At 45.0% G+C, this 11,928-nt stretch overlaps 1 non-coding gene across 1 annotated transcript; it reads left to right on the top strand.

Moving 5' to 3' along the window:
* Positions 1-6,905: 6,905 nt before the first annotated feature.
* On the top strand, positions 6,906-6,977 carry TRNAE-CUC (transfer RNA glutamic acid (anticodon CUC)). Its single transcript has one exon. It is a non-coding gene; the product is annotated as a tRNA-Glu (tRNA).
* Positions 6,978-11,928: the final 4,951 nt, after the last annotated feature.

The raw sequence follows: 11,928 nt of genomic DNA, 5'->3' as shown, positions 1-11,928 counted from the left end.
TGGCTTCAGCATAGTGTATGGTGCCGTACTTACCTGTAGATACGACCTCACCTATCCCTCGCTAGGGGCCCTTGTTACTAATCTCGTGGGTGGAGCTGTGCCTACTGTGGTCTCTGCTATGGTGGCTGCTAGAGAGAGCGCTGAAATTGTTGCCGATTCGTCTTCTTGATCACACTCCTGAGGAAAGTTCAAAACAGGGTACAACTTGCACGGGTTAATACTTGCATTGGTTAATTGGTTAACATTATCTTTAACATTTACACAGTTGCTAAGTGTTTGTGTGTTACACCTTAGTGCGTCATTCTCCGCAACCAATTTCTCTCCTGATATGTATGGTGGCGGTGGGGCCGTGGCTATCAGTTTTCTGATTGAGCCAGATCCCGCCGCCTGAGCCAATCCTCTCTGTATGTCACCCTCCTGTTGCCACAACTGCAAATAATCATAATGTTTGATTCGTCTCTTGGCTGATTTAATGAGACATATCCTTCTCCTTAAATTTTGTAACACTTCTGAGCTGAAGCTACCTACTCTTGGGAATTTCTCCCCGTCATGTACTGTCATTCTCTCCCATTCATCACATAAAGCTTCTGTGTGACTTCCGTATTTCTCACACATTACATACCTTGCCGACCCAATTGGTCGGTTCACTGAATCAACCCGAACCGAGGTTGATCGCCCCCTACCTGAACAAGTGGCCCCCATAGTTCGAAAGTGTTGCTTTATCCAGCCAACCCTTACGCAAACCAAATGTCCAAAATAGGCTGACGGTGGCGGTTTACCGAGTACCCCACTCACTCGCCCACGCCGACCAATACGACCTGATCACATCGATATGGTGCTGGCGTACTCGACCTAGGGCCCCTGCGACCTGAACCTCTATTTACTGGAACCTGTGAGGGTGATCCGAAGAACACTTACTCTTTCCAGTAACTATTGGTTGCTGGATAGTTCCTGAGTGAGCAGCGAACTTCCCTTAAAATAAAAAAAATTACACAAATCACGTTAGAATGTACAAATAGCGTTTATGACCTTCGTACACAAATAGTACCGGTCAGGTTTACTAATGTACACAATTACGTGCAGTACAATCGTTCAGCACATAAGCAACTAATCTTATGTACGGAGCGACCAGTGGAATCGAAAATTGCGGCTGCGAATTCCTTCAGCCAGAGCTTGTATGGCCTATATGGGTGTTGCACCAACCCTTTCTTGGTGTTGTGCCTGTGGACTGTATAGCGGACTTCCTTGTCTGCTGTACCTGAACCTGTTGGTCTGCTATGACCTCCTGGTCTGTTACAGTATGACCTCCTGGTCTGCTACACTCTAATGCTCAAATTGTATATTTAACCAGGGATGCCTCCCTAGCCACCGTGTACGTCACTTACACGCATGTACCTCACGAGTACTCAACTTTTCTTGTGGTTCAACCTTTAAAATTGTAAAAACAAACACTCATTCACCGCATATACACTTTTGTTTCTATTTCTATTTCTGCGCAGAAATTTTTTTTCTTTAGACCAGATGTGTTACCAATTAGGAGAAGGATCTGTTAATTTAAATTTGGAATGTAAAAAAAAAGATTTGCGCGATTTATCGCCTGGAGTTATTTACCGCGTGGCGCTACTTATCGCGTTGAGAGGAGAGAAAAAAACTTGTGATTTGAGTTACGTGGGCGTACCCGTACGCTCCGTTGCGTAATATACGCTGCGTGCGTCGGCCCTTGGATTGCGTACGCAAGTCTCAGTCTTTTGTTAGAGACACGTGTACGCAAAGCAAAGATCCACCGTAACACAATTTATACGTTTATCAATGTAGATGATCCTTTATCATCTACCACGCACCACACTGACTTCGCCTTGTCTCTCAGGCACAGCTGTGTGTTTGTCTATACTTTAACTATATTACCTTTACTCTTAAACTATGAAATAGTGACAAATCTCTCTAAGCACGTTTATCAACTATAGAACTGGCAAACAGGAGAGTGACATACGAAAATACACCAATGAAAAGGAAATGCAGATATATATGTGTGCGTGCGTGTGTACGCAAGACAGAAAAATAAACAGTTTTAAAAAGACACTATTGTTTTGTTCTTACCTCCGGTTCCCGGATTCCTTCAGCACCCTTTACTAAGAGAAGCAGACGCTTATCCAAACAGCACTACGAGGAATATGATCTCCCGCCCTTTGCTGCTGGATAATGTCTGCTGAAATTACCTAGTGTAGATATGTGAAGGACAGGACGAGCCCGCAATTGATAAAGCTAAATATTTATCGTATATAATACCCTTTATGAGGTCTAAGAACACTGTACGCTATTTACGTATGAAGTACCGTAAGGGTACGCTAGTTGCGTAACAATCGCTTTGCCGTGATCGAGACGCTCAAGCGTCACGTTCACTCACGGCCAAGAGATCACAGGCAGGCACGTTATTGGCTGCCGACTACCGTAATGATTCGCTATAGCGATGCGACCGCTCGAGACCACGAAGAGATCACCAGCGACGCATACGCTCACAATGTAAAACCTTTATATCTAAACCATAAACAGTGTATTATGCAGTAAACCCTTTGTGTAGTGATATGGTGTAAATGCAACACAGTATAACCTTACTAGCTTAAAAGCAGTTTGAGCGTCACCGACGCTCTGAGAATACTTAACTCTATAAGAAATACACAGATACCTAGGCTTAGGGTCCAACGCCTAATATATATATATTTTGAATGATATACTTGCAAAAGAATTAATACAAATACAAATCATACACTACAATATAACATAGACTAACTAACCAGGTAACTATACAGTAAATACAATACAATTAAGTTTAAGAGAAAATGAGAGAAAGAGAAGAGAGAGAAAGATATGGCCCATAATAACAAGAGAGAAACAGTATGATTACGGAGAAAAACTTACGCACAAAGGAAACGATCGCATGCGCCTCTGGACATCCAGCTCCCGATTTTCAGCAATGATAACCGTTGAAGAGTGAGAGCTGGATGTGATCGGCCTTTCTATTTATGCCCCACACACAATGCAATTCAATGGTCCCTACAATCTCATTGTTCATTGGACACAGGAATTCGGCTTCGCATTATAACAAAAGGTCATAGGTTGATTCATACAGGTGGGCTGTGACTATTTCCAACAGCTCAGGTGGGAGGGAAACTGGGTTTCCCGCCGCATGGGTAATAAAGTGCAAATAAAGTAAATGTTCAGAAACTTCTTATGTCCATAACTATTCGCACGAGCGATTGATCTGCTTCAAACCAACACCGGAATATTTCTAATTAAATATTCTTCCGATGGATACTAAACACCATTGTATTACTCCTGTCTGACCCTTCGTATCAAACAAAGAGGGATTTCTCTGTTCATGAACATTCTATATTAACCAAACTTTCAGAATCTATCAAAGGGACCATGATCTACAAAATACATTATTACTGAAAATATGTAACGATTGAGTCGCACGCTACGATCACATAAACTCTACCGTAAATACGCATACCGTGCGCCTGCGGGTGCCCGCGACTGTGAGTATGCGCACGCACGGGAGAGCGCACGCATGCGCAGCGCGGACCAGAATGAGGTGCAAATATGGCAGTGTGTATAGAGATATTTTTCTGACTTTAACAGTATGCAGGAAGCTACGTTATATTCTAGTTATGTGTCCACGACTACGTTAGTTAGTCCTGCCATTACATGCGCATGGGGGAGTAGTAGTATTCAAAAATGGTCGGGTACCTTGTCATCCGATGTAGATACTCTGGGGAATACTCCTTATGTTGGGTCATATCAAGGACACGGCAGCATACTTTCGTGCGACTGCAAGGGATATAGGGCTCTTGGGTTCACGGGCCAATTCCATGGCGGTCTCGGCTAGGAGGGTGTTGTGGATTCACCAATGCAATGCTGATGCTGACTCCGAGAAGTAGGGGAGTCTCTTCACTATGAAGGTGAAGCCTGGTTGGGTGACGGCCTAGTTAATTTGATCTCGACAGCTGCCGCTGGTAAGTCCGCCTTCTTGCTCTATGTTCCCTCACTAGGGATAATGACACACCATTGTCAGATGCAGTCATTTCGGACCAGTAGATACAGATTCCTCTTTCTTTGCAGGTAGAGGAAGGAGAAAAGGGAAGAGGTCCGCAACCTCTTCAAGATCACAGGAGAAGAGATCATCCTCTGTTTTCTGCCAGATCCACCACATGACGCTGGGACTCTCTTGCGGGAGCCCACACTGGTGGGACCACGTCTAAGACTCTTCAGTCAGTCCTGGAACGGACCTGGACCCGGAGGCTATTACGAATAGTGTCCCAAGGGTTCATACTGGAGTTTCCAGACGTTTCTCCTCACCAATTTTTCAAGTTACCGATTCTCCTCCGGACGGGGAGGTAGTATGCGATGCAATACAAGGGTTGTATCAGGATCAGGCCATTGGCCTGGTTTCCCCTGTCACAACAGGGAGAAGGCTTTTATTCAAGCCTCTTCGTGGTCCCGAAGCCAGACGGCTCGGTCAGACCAATCCTAAATCGGAAATTCCTCCCTGAGCTCAGGCTGCAGGAAGACTGTCTTTCCTGTTAGGATCATGCCTCTGTATTTGGCATGGATGGTGGAACCCAAGTGGGAACAGTGGCCGGCCAGGTGTGAGATTACCTGACGTGATTAATAAAAAAGTAAACATACCAGGGAAAGCCCAGCTTGATGCCATAAATGGTTAAGGATATGTGTGTATGGCCATTTCTTCATCAAAATGAAGTGCATTCTGTAGTTGTAGCTGGAGGCAGGTTGCAGATACAGCAAGGCATAATAGTAACATACTTCCGGCACAAATGTTGTTTTAGTTCACACGCTAGAAGAAGAATGAAAACAAATAGGAAGTCACATGCGGTGTATTCTTCTGGAAGTTCCTGAATTGTTGATTTATGCTGGCCACACATGTGCAACCATCATACTGCATCCGAACACGCAGGCACAGCATCAGATCAGCTGCTTGAACATTGGACATCTGAGTAACCCATAGGTTACTCAGGATGTCCAGTGAAATCACGCTGCCGGAGACAGGGAAGCTGCATCCGGGGACTCAGGCACGTCCGGAAAATGAGACCAACACAATTTTCTGGAATGCTACCTGTTGCCGCGCCCAAACGCCAGCATCAATCATGCTGCAGCGTTTGGGACACCACGAGCAACATCACAAGACCTGATCTGCGGCTCCTCCACATGCACAGATCAAATAACATTGGAGATTTAGAAAATATTGAATTTATGTAAATCTCTGATTCAGGCCCTTAGTATATATAAGTAGTTATTAATATCAGCATACTGGTGGAATACACCTATATATATATATAGGAGTGAAACAACAACTGAAGGCAGTCTAGACCTATTGGGGAAAAGAATATCAAGTTATTTTGCCGGACAATTTATAACCCAGAGCAACTACTGAAGATAATTTGTAACCTGTAAGAACAATTTACCACAAGATTGGAGTCAAATAAACTAATAGACTTATGGGGCCCATACATATGTGATGGATTGTACCAATTCCCCAATCTGCTGATTCCAGGATCAGGGAATTGGAGAAAGCCAATATGCTGGTAATCCCCAACTCACAGGTTCCAACTAAAAAATTATCAGGATCGGCGAGTCAGGAATTCTTAACATGCTGAATTCCCCCATTCCATCAATGGGCCTAATTCAGACCTGATCGTAGCAGCAAATTTATTAGCAGTTGGGCAAAACTATGGGGGTCATTCCGAGTTATTCGCTCGTTGCCGATTTTCGCAATGGAGCGATTAAGGAAAAAATGCGCATGCACATGGTACGCAGTGCGCATGCGCATGGTACGCAGTGCGCATGCGCTAAGTATTTTAGCACAAAACTTAGTAGATTTACTCATGTCCGAACTAAGAATTTTCATCGTTGAAGTGATCGGAGTGTGATTGACAGGAAGTGGGTGTTTCTGGGCGGAAACTGACCGTTTTCTGGGAGTGTGCGGAAAAACGCAGGCGTGCCAAGATAAAACGCGGGAGTATCTGGAGAAACGGGGGAGTGGCTGGCCTAACGCAGGGCGTGTTTGTGACGTCAAACCAGGAACTAAACGGGCTGAACTGATCGCAGTGTAGGAGTAAGTCTCGAGCTACTCAGAAACTGCTAAGAATTTTCTATTCGCAATTCTGCTAATCTTTCATTCGCAATTCTGCTAAACTAAGATACACTCCCAGAGGGCAGCGGCCTAGCGTGTGCAATGCTGCTAAAATCTGCTAGCGAGCGAACAACTCGGAATGAGGGCCATTGACCCCCCATAGCTACCGCCATCTGAGGATGGTGGTAGCACCGCTGTCTACTACGGGCTACACACCACAAATGTAGTTCCAGAGGGTTTCTCTGGAAACCTCCATGGAAAGGCGCTCTGTGCATGTGCTGTCAGCGCACCCATGCATGCGCAAGAGCACCAGCAGCTCACTGAGGTACCTGTGGGTGCCTGATGATACATCCCGCCATTATAAATGCATATTGCAATGCAACGCTGGACTCTGATATCACTCCCAGATTGCATTGAATATGCGATTAATGATAGATGGGTCCCATAATCATGTAATAAAATTAATTATCCCCGCCATGATGTACACTGAAATAATGTGCATACTATTATTCAGCAATGTAGGAAATCCATTATTTTCAAGTGGTTTATAAAATTATGACAAGTAGGTAATAATATAAATCCTCAGAGTGCCTAAAGATTATGGAAGAAGACTTTGCCAGGCACGTGTGCAATTAGCAGACACTTTACAGAGCAGTCACATGATACGTATCTCAAGCTCTACTCACTGAACTTGTGTTTCTGGGTTTTCTTCCAGCTCAATCTCAATATTAGGCTGGACAGGCTGATTGTGCAACCTTCCCTGGTGGTCTAGTGGTTAGGATTCGGCGCTCTCACCGCCGCGGCCCGTGTTCGATTCCCGGTCAGGGAATGTCACTTTTTTTTTTTTTACATACATTGGTTTTGTGACTTTCTTATAATTCAATCCTAGTACAGTAAGTGTTTATACTGTGCATAATCAGAATCAGAATCAGGTTTATTGGCCAGGTATACTTGCGTATACTAGGAATTTGTCTTCGGTTTGCTTTACAACAGCCAAGTAGGTAACAGATAAGCAGGTGGTGGGGTAAGCAAAGTCACACAGATAGGGTATACGGTAGGAACACAAGTGAGTTACATGTACGTCTAGTCAGTCAATGTTCAGGAGTTCAGCAGGCGGACCGCTTGGGGAAAGAAACTTTTGAGGCTTCTGGCGGACCTGGCGGGGACGGCCCTGTAACGCCTGCCTGAAGGAAGTAAGTTAAACATGCTGTGGCCGGGGTGTAGCTGGTCTTTTACTATCTTCATTGCCCGCTTTTTAGCTCTGGACAAGTACAGGTCCTGGACTGAGGGAAGGTCGGCCCCGATGATCTTCTCTGCGGTTCTGACCACCTTTTGGAGCCTGCATCTGTCTCTCGCGCTGGCGGAGCTGTACCATACGAGTATCGAGGAGCACAGTACCGACTCCACAATCGCGGAGTAGAAGAGTAGCAGAAGCTTCTGTGGGATGTTGAACTTCCTTAGTTGCCTGAGAAAGAACAACCTCTGCTGCGCTTTCCCAACAGTGGCGTCAGCGTTGGACCCCCATTTAAGGTCCCGGGAGATTGTGGTCCCTAGAAACTTGAAGGAGTCCACAAGCGATACCACACTGTCAGCAATCGTTAGCGGAGGTGCACTAGATGACTTCTTCCTGAAGTCCACTATCATCTCGACAGTTTTGAGGGGGTTGAGCTCGAGGTTGTTGTGGATGCACCACTGGGCCAGCCGGTCTACTTCCCGTCTATAGGCCGATTCGTCCCCATCCTTGATGAGGCCGATGACGGTGGTGTCATCGGCGAATTTGATGATCCTTACTGATTGCGCCTCTGAGGTACAGTCGTTTGTGTACAGGGAGAAGAGCAGGGGTGAGAGGACACAGCCCTGAGGGGCCCCTGTACTAATGGACCGCGCTTGAGAGGTGAATTCCCCCGCTTTCACCACCTGTGTCCTATCTGTCAGGAAGTCTATTATCCAGGAACAGGTAGCTTCTGGGACCCCTAGGTGAAGTAATTTGGGGTGGAGGATGCTGGGGACGATTGTATTGAAGGCCAAGCTGAAATCGACAAACAGGACCCTCGCGTAGGTACCGGGAATGTCTAGGTGCTGTAGAATGTAGTGCAGGCCCAGGTTGACTGCATCCTCGACACACCGATTTGAGCGATAGGCGAACTGCAGGGGGTCCAGTTGGGGGCCAGTCACAGTTTTCAGGTGATTCAAAATCAGACTCTCAAACGTTTTCATGACCACAGACGTCAGTGCTATCGGCCTGTGAAGCAAGGCATAATACAAGTTATCATCCTATTGATAAATGGCTATAAATCACAGCATACGTTTTACTTTTCTGCTTCAGTGATATCACTAATCTCGTTCCGCAAAATCTGGCAGGCAATATGTTACTTGTGACTGAAGGTGCATTTAAACAATTCTCACTATTAATATATGTAGCTACAATATGTTATAGTCAAGCCTATACACAACAGAAGCCCAGCAAACACAGCAGAAATAACGGTGGTTACACTACATTAGACGCTTGGTGCTACCGCCATCTACTGTCAGCAAATGGTATAACAATTGATGTTGGATTTAGTTTTGTCTAGCATTATCTTAGAAGGAACAATGGCCCTCATTCCGAGTTGTTCGCTCGTTATTTTTCAACGCATCGCAGCGATTTTCCGCAAACTGCGCATTCGCAATGTTCGCACTGCGGCTGCGCCAAGTAAATTTGCTAAGAAGTTTGGTATTTTACTCATGGCATTACAAGGTTTTTTCTTCGTTCTGGTGATCGGAGTGTGATTGACAGGAAGTGGGTGTTTCTGGGCGGAAATTGACCGTTTTATGGGTGTGTGTGAAAAAACGCTGCCGTTTCTGGGAAAAATGCGGGAGTGGCTGGGCGAACGCTGGGTGTGTTTGTGACGTCAAACAAGGAACGAAACTGACTGAACTGATCGCAGTGGCAGAGTAAGTGTCGAGCTACTCAGAAACTGCTTAGAAATTTCTATTCGCAATTTTGCGAATCTTTCGTTCGCAATTCTGCTAAGCTAAGATTCACTCCCAGTAGGCGGCGGCTTAGCGTGTGCAATGCTGCTAAAAGCAGCTTGCGAGCGAACAACTCGGAATGAGGGCCAATGAACAAAAAGTGTAGTTATATGGTAACAGAGTTGCGCAGTTAAAAGATAAGCTTCCTTGGTACACTACTATATGGGGGGGGAGAAAAACACCAATTCTCTTTCAATGGAACAGCAAATAATAGAAGGTATCACTGGCGCTATAGTCTTATAGATGACCCTTTACTAAAAGGGTAATATTTGACCTTGGGAGCTCATATCCCATTGGGATGATGATTACCCACAAAAAAATTATAAATAAAGGTAAATACTTTATTAAAACAACACAATAAAAACATGCACTAACATACAAGTTCACAAACGTATTTGTATTCAATAGATCATGTGCACAATGTGATCTAAAGTTTCCAAATAAAGTGACTGGTGCATTAAAAGGAAAGGAGATCTCTCACCATATTCTGACAGTGCGGTGGGCTAGCTTGTTAGTTAGCTAATGCGGTCTGAAGGGCCCTACACACTGGCCGATTTTCGGAAAGATATGAACGATCTCGTTCATAAATGAACGAGAACTCGTTCATATCTTTTAGTGTGGAGACTCCAGCGATGAACGATGCGCGTCCCCGCGCTCGTTCATCGCTGGTCTCCCGTCGGCTGTGCATGCAGGCCAATATGGACGATCTCATCCATATTTGCCTGCACTTCAATGCAGCCGCGTGAAGGGGGAGTGAAGAAACTTCACTCCCCCCGTCACTGCCCCCCCGCCGCCGGGTCGCTCGTCGGCCGTATCCGCCGTCGGGCAGCTCGGCGGCGGGTCGGCCAGTGAGTAGGGCCCTTTAGGCTGATTAGCCTGACACCACTGCAGCAAATATTATCAGCACACAGTCACCAGAGTCCTTGTGTGAGCAGATCCTCCGTCCAAACTATTTTTCCAATCTTAATAAAATATTTTTTTCTTTCTCCTTAACCTCCTCTAAATCCAAGAATGGATCAATATGAGTTTTAGATATCTCAATGTCTCTATTAATTTACAAAAGATTATTTTTCCTCTATTTTACAATTAGTTCTATTAATGATAGACTACAATGAGTTAAGATTTTATCCCATTCTTTAATAAAAGAATAATTTTCATTAGTGAATGAAGGTTTTTTTAATTACCCGTAAACCTCTCGGTATAAGACGATGGGACAAATAGTGTTCCAATGTGGTGATCTCCCACCACAACCTAAAATAATCTTTTGTAAATTAATAGAGACATTGAGATATCTAAAACTCATATTGATCCATTCTTGGATTTAGAGGAGGTTAAGGAGAAAGAGAAAAATATTTTATTAAGATTGGAAAAATAGTTTGAACGTTGGATCTGCTCACACAAGGACTCTGGTGACTGTGTGCTGATAATATTTGCTGCGGTGGTGCCAGGCTAATCAGCCTTAGACCGCATTAGCTAACTAACAAGCTAGCCCACCGCACTGTCAGAATATGGTGAGAGATCTCCTTTCCTTTTAATGCACCAGTCACTTTATTTATAAACTTTAGATCACATTGTGCACATGCTCTATTAAATACAAATACTTATGTGAACTTGTATGATAGTGCATGTTTTTATTGTATTGTTTTAATTAGAGATGTGCACTTGAAATTTTTAGGGTTTTGTGTTTTGGTTTTGGGTTCGGTTCCGCGGCCGTGTTTTGGGTTCGACCGCGTTTTGGCAAAACCTCACCGAATTTTTTTTGTCGGATTCGGGTGTGTTTTGGATTCGGGTGTTTTTTTTAAAAAACACTAAAAAACAGCTTAAATCATAGAATTTGGGGGTCATTTTGATCCCAAAGTATTATTAACCTCAAAAACCATAATTTCCACTCATTTTCAGTCTATTCTGAATACCTCACACCTCACAATATTATTTTTAGTCCTAAAATTTGCACCTAGGTCGCTGGATGACTAAGCTAAGCGACCCTAGTGGCCGACACAAACACCGTGCCCATCTAGGAGTGGCACTGCAGTGTCACGCAGGATGGCCCTTCCAAAAAACACTCCCCAAACAGCACATGACGCAAAGAAAAAAAGAGGCGCAATGAGGTAGCTGTGTGAGTAAGATAAGCGACCCTAGTGGCCGACACAAACACCGGGCCCATCTAGGAGTGGCACTGCAGTGTCACGCAGGATGGCCCTTCCAAAAAACCCTCCCCAAACAGCACATGACGCAAAGAAAAAAAGAGGCGCAATGAGGTAGCTGTGTGAGTAAGATAAGCGACCCTAGTGGCCGACACAAACACCGGTCCCCCATCTAGGAGTGGCACTGCAGTGTCACGCAGGATGGCCCTTCCAAAAAACCCTCCCCAAACAGCACATGACGCAAAGAAAAAAAGAGGCGCAATGAGGTAGCTGTGTGAGTAAGATAAGCGACCCTAGTGGCCGACACAAACACCGTGCCCATCTAGGAGTGTCACTGCAGTGTCACGCAGGATGGCCCTTCCAAAAAACCCTCCCCAAACAGCACATGACGCAAAGAAAAAAAGAGGCGCAATGAGGTAGCTGTGTGAGTAAGATAAGCGACCCTAGTGGCCGACACAAACACCGTGCCCATCTAGGAGTGGCACTGCAGTGTCACGCAGGATGGCCCTTCCAAAAAACCCTCCCCAAACAGCACATGACGCAAAGAAAAAAAGAGGCGCAATGAGGTAGCTGTGTGAGTAAGATAAGCGACCCTAGTGGCCGACACAAACACCGTGCCCATCT

The sequence above is a fragment of the Pseudophryne corroboree genome, chromosome 4, assembly GCF_028390025.1.
Source record: "Pseudophryne corroboree isolate aPseCor3 chromosome 4, aPseCor3.hap2, whole genome shotgun sequence".
Classification (NCBI taxonomy): Eukaryota; Metazoa; Chordata; class Amphibia; order Anura; family Myobatrachidae; genus Pseudophryne; species Pseudophryne corroboree.
Note: the sequence above shows the minus strand (reverse complement) of the source record. Positions and strands in the feature narration are given on the sequence as shown.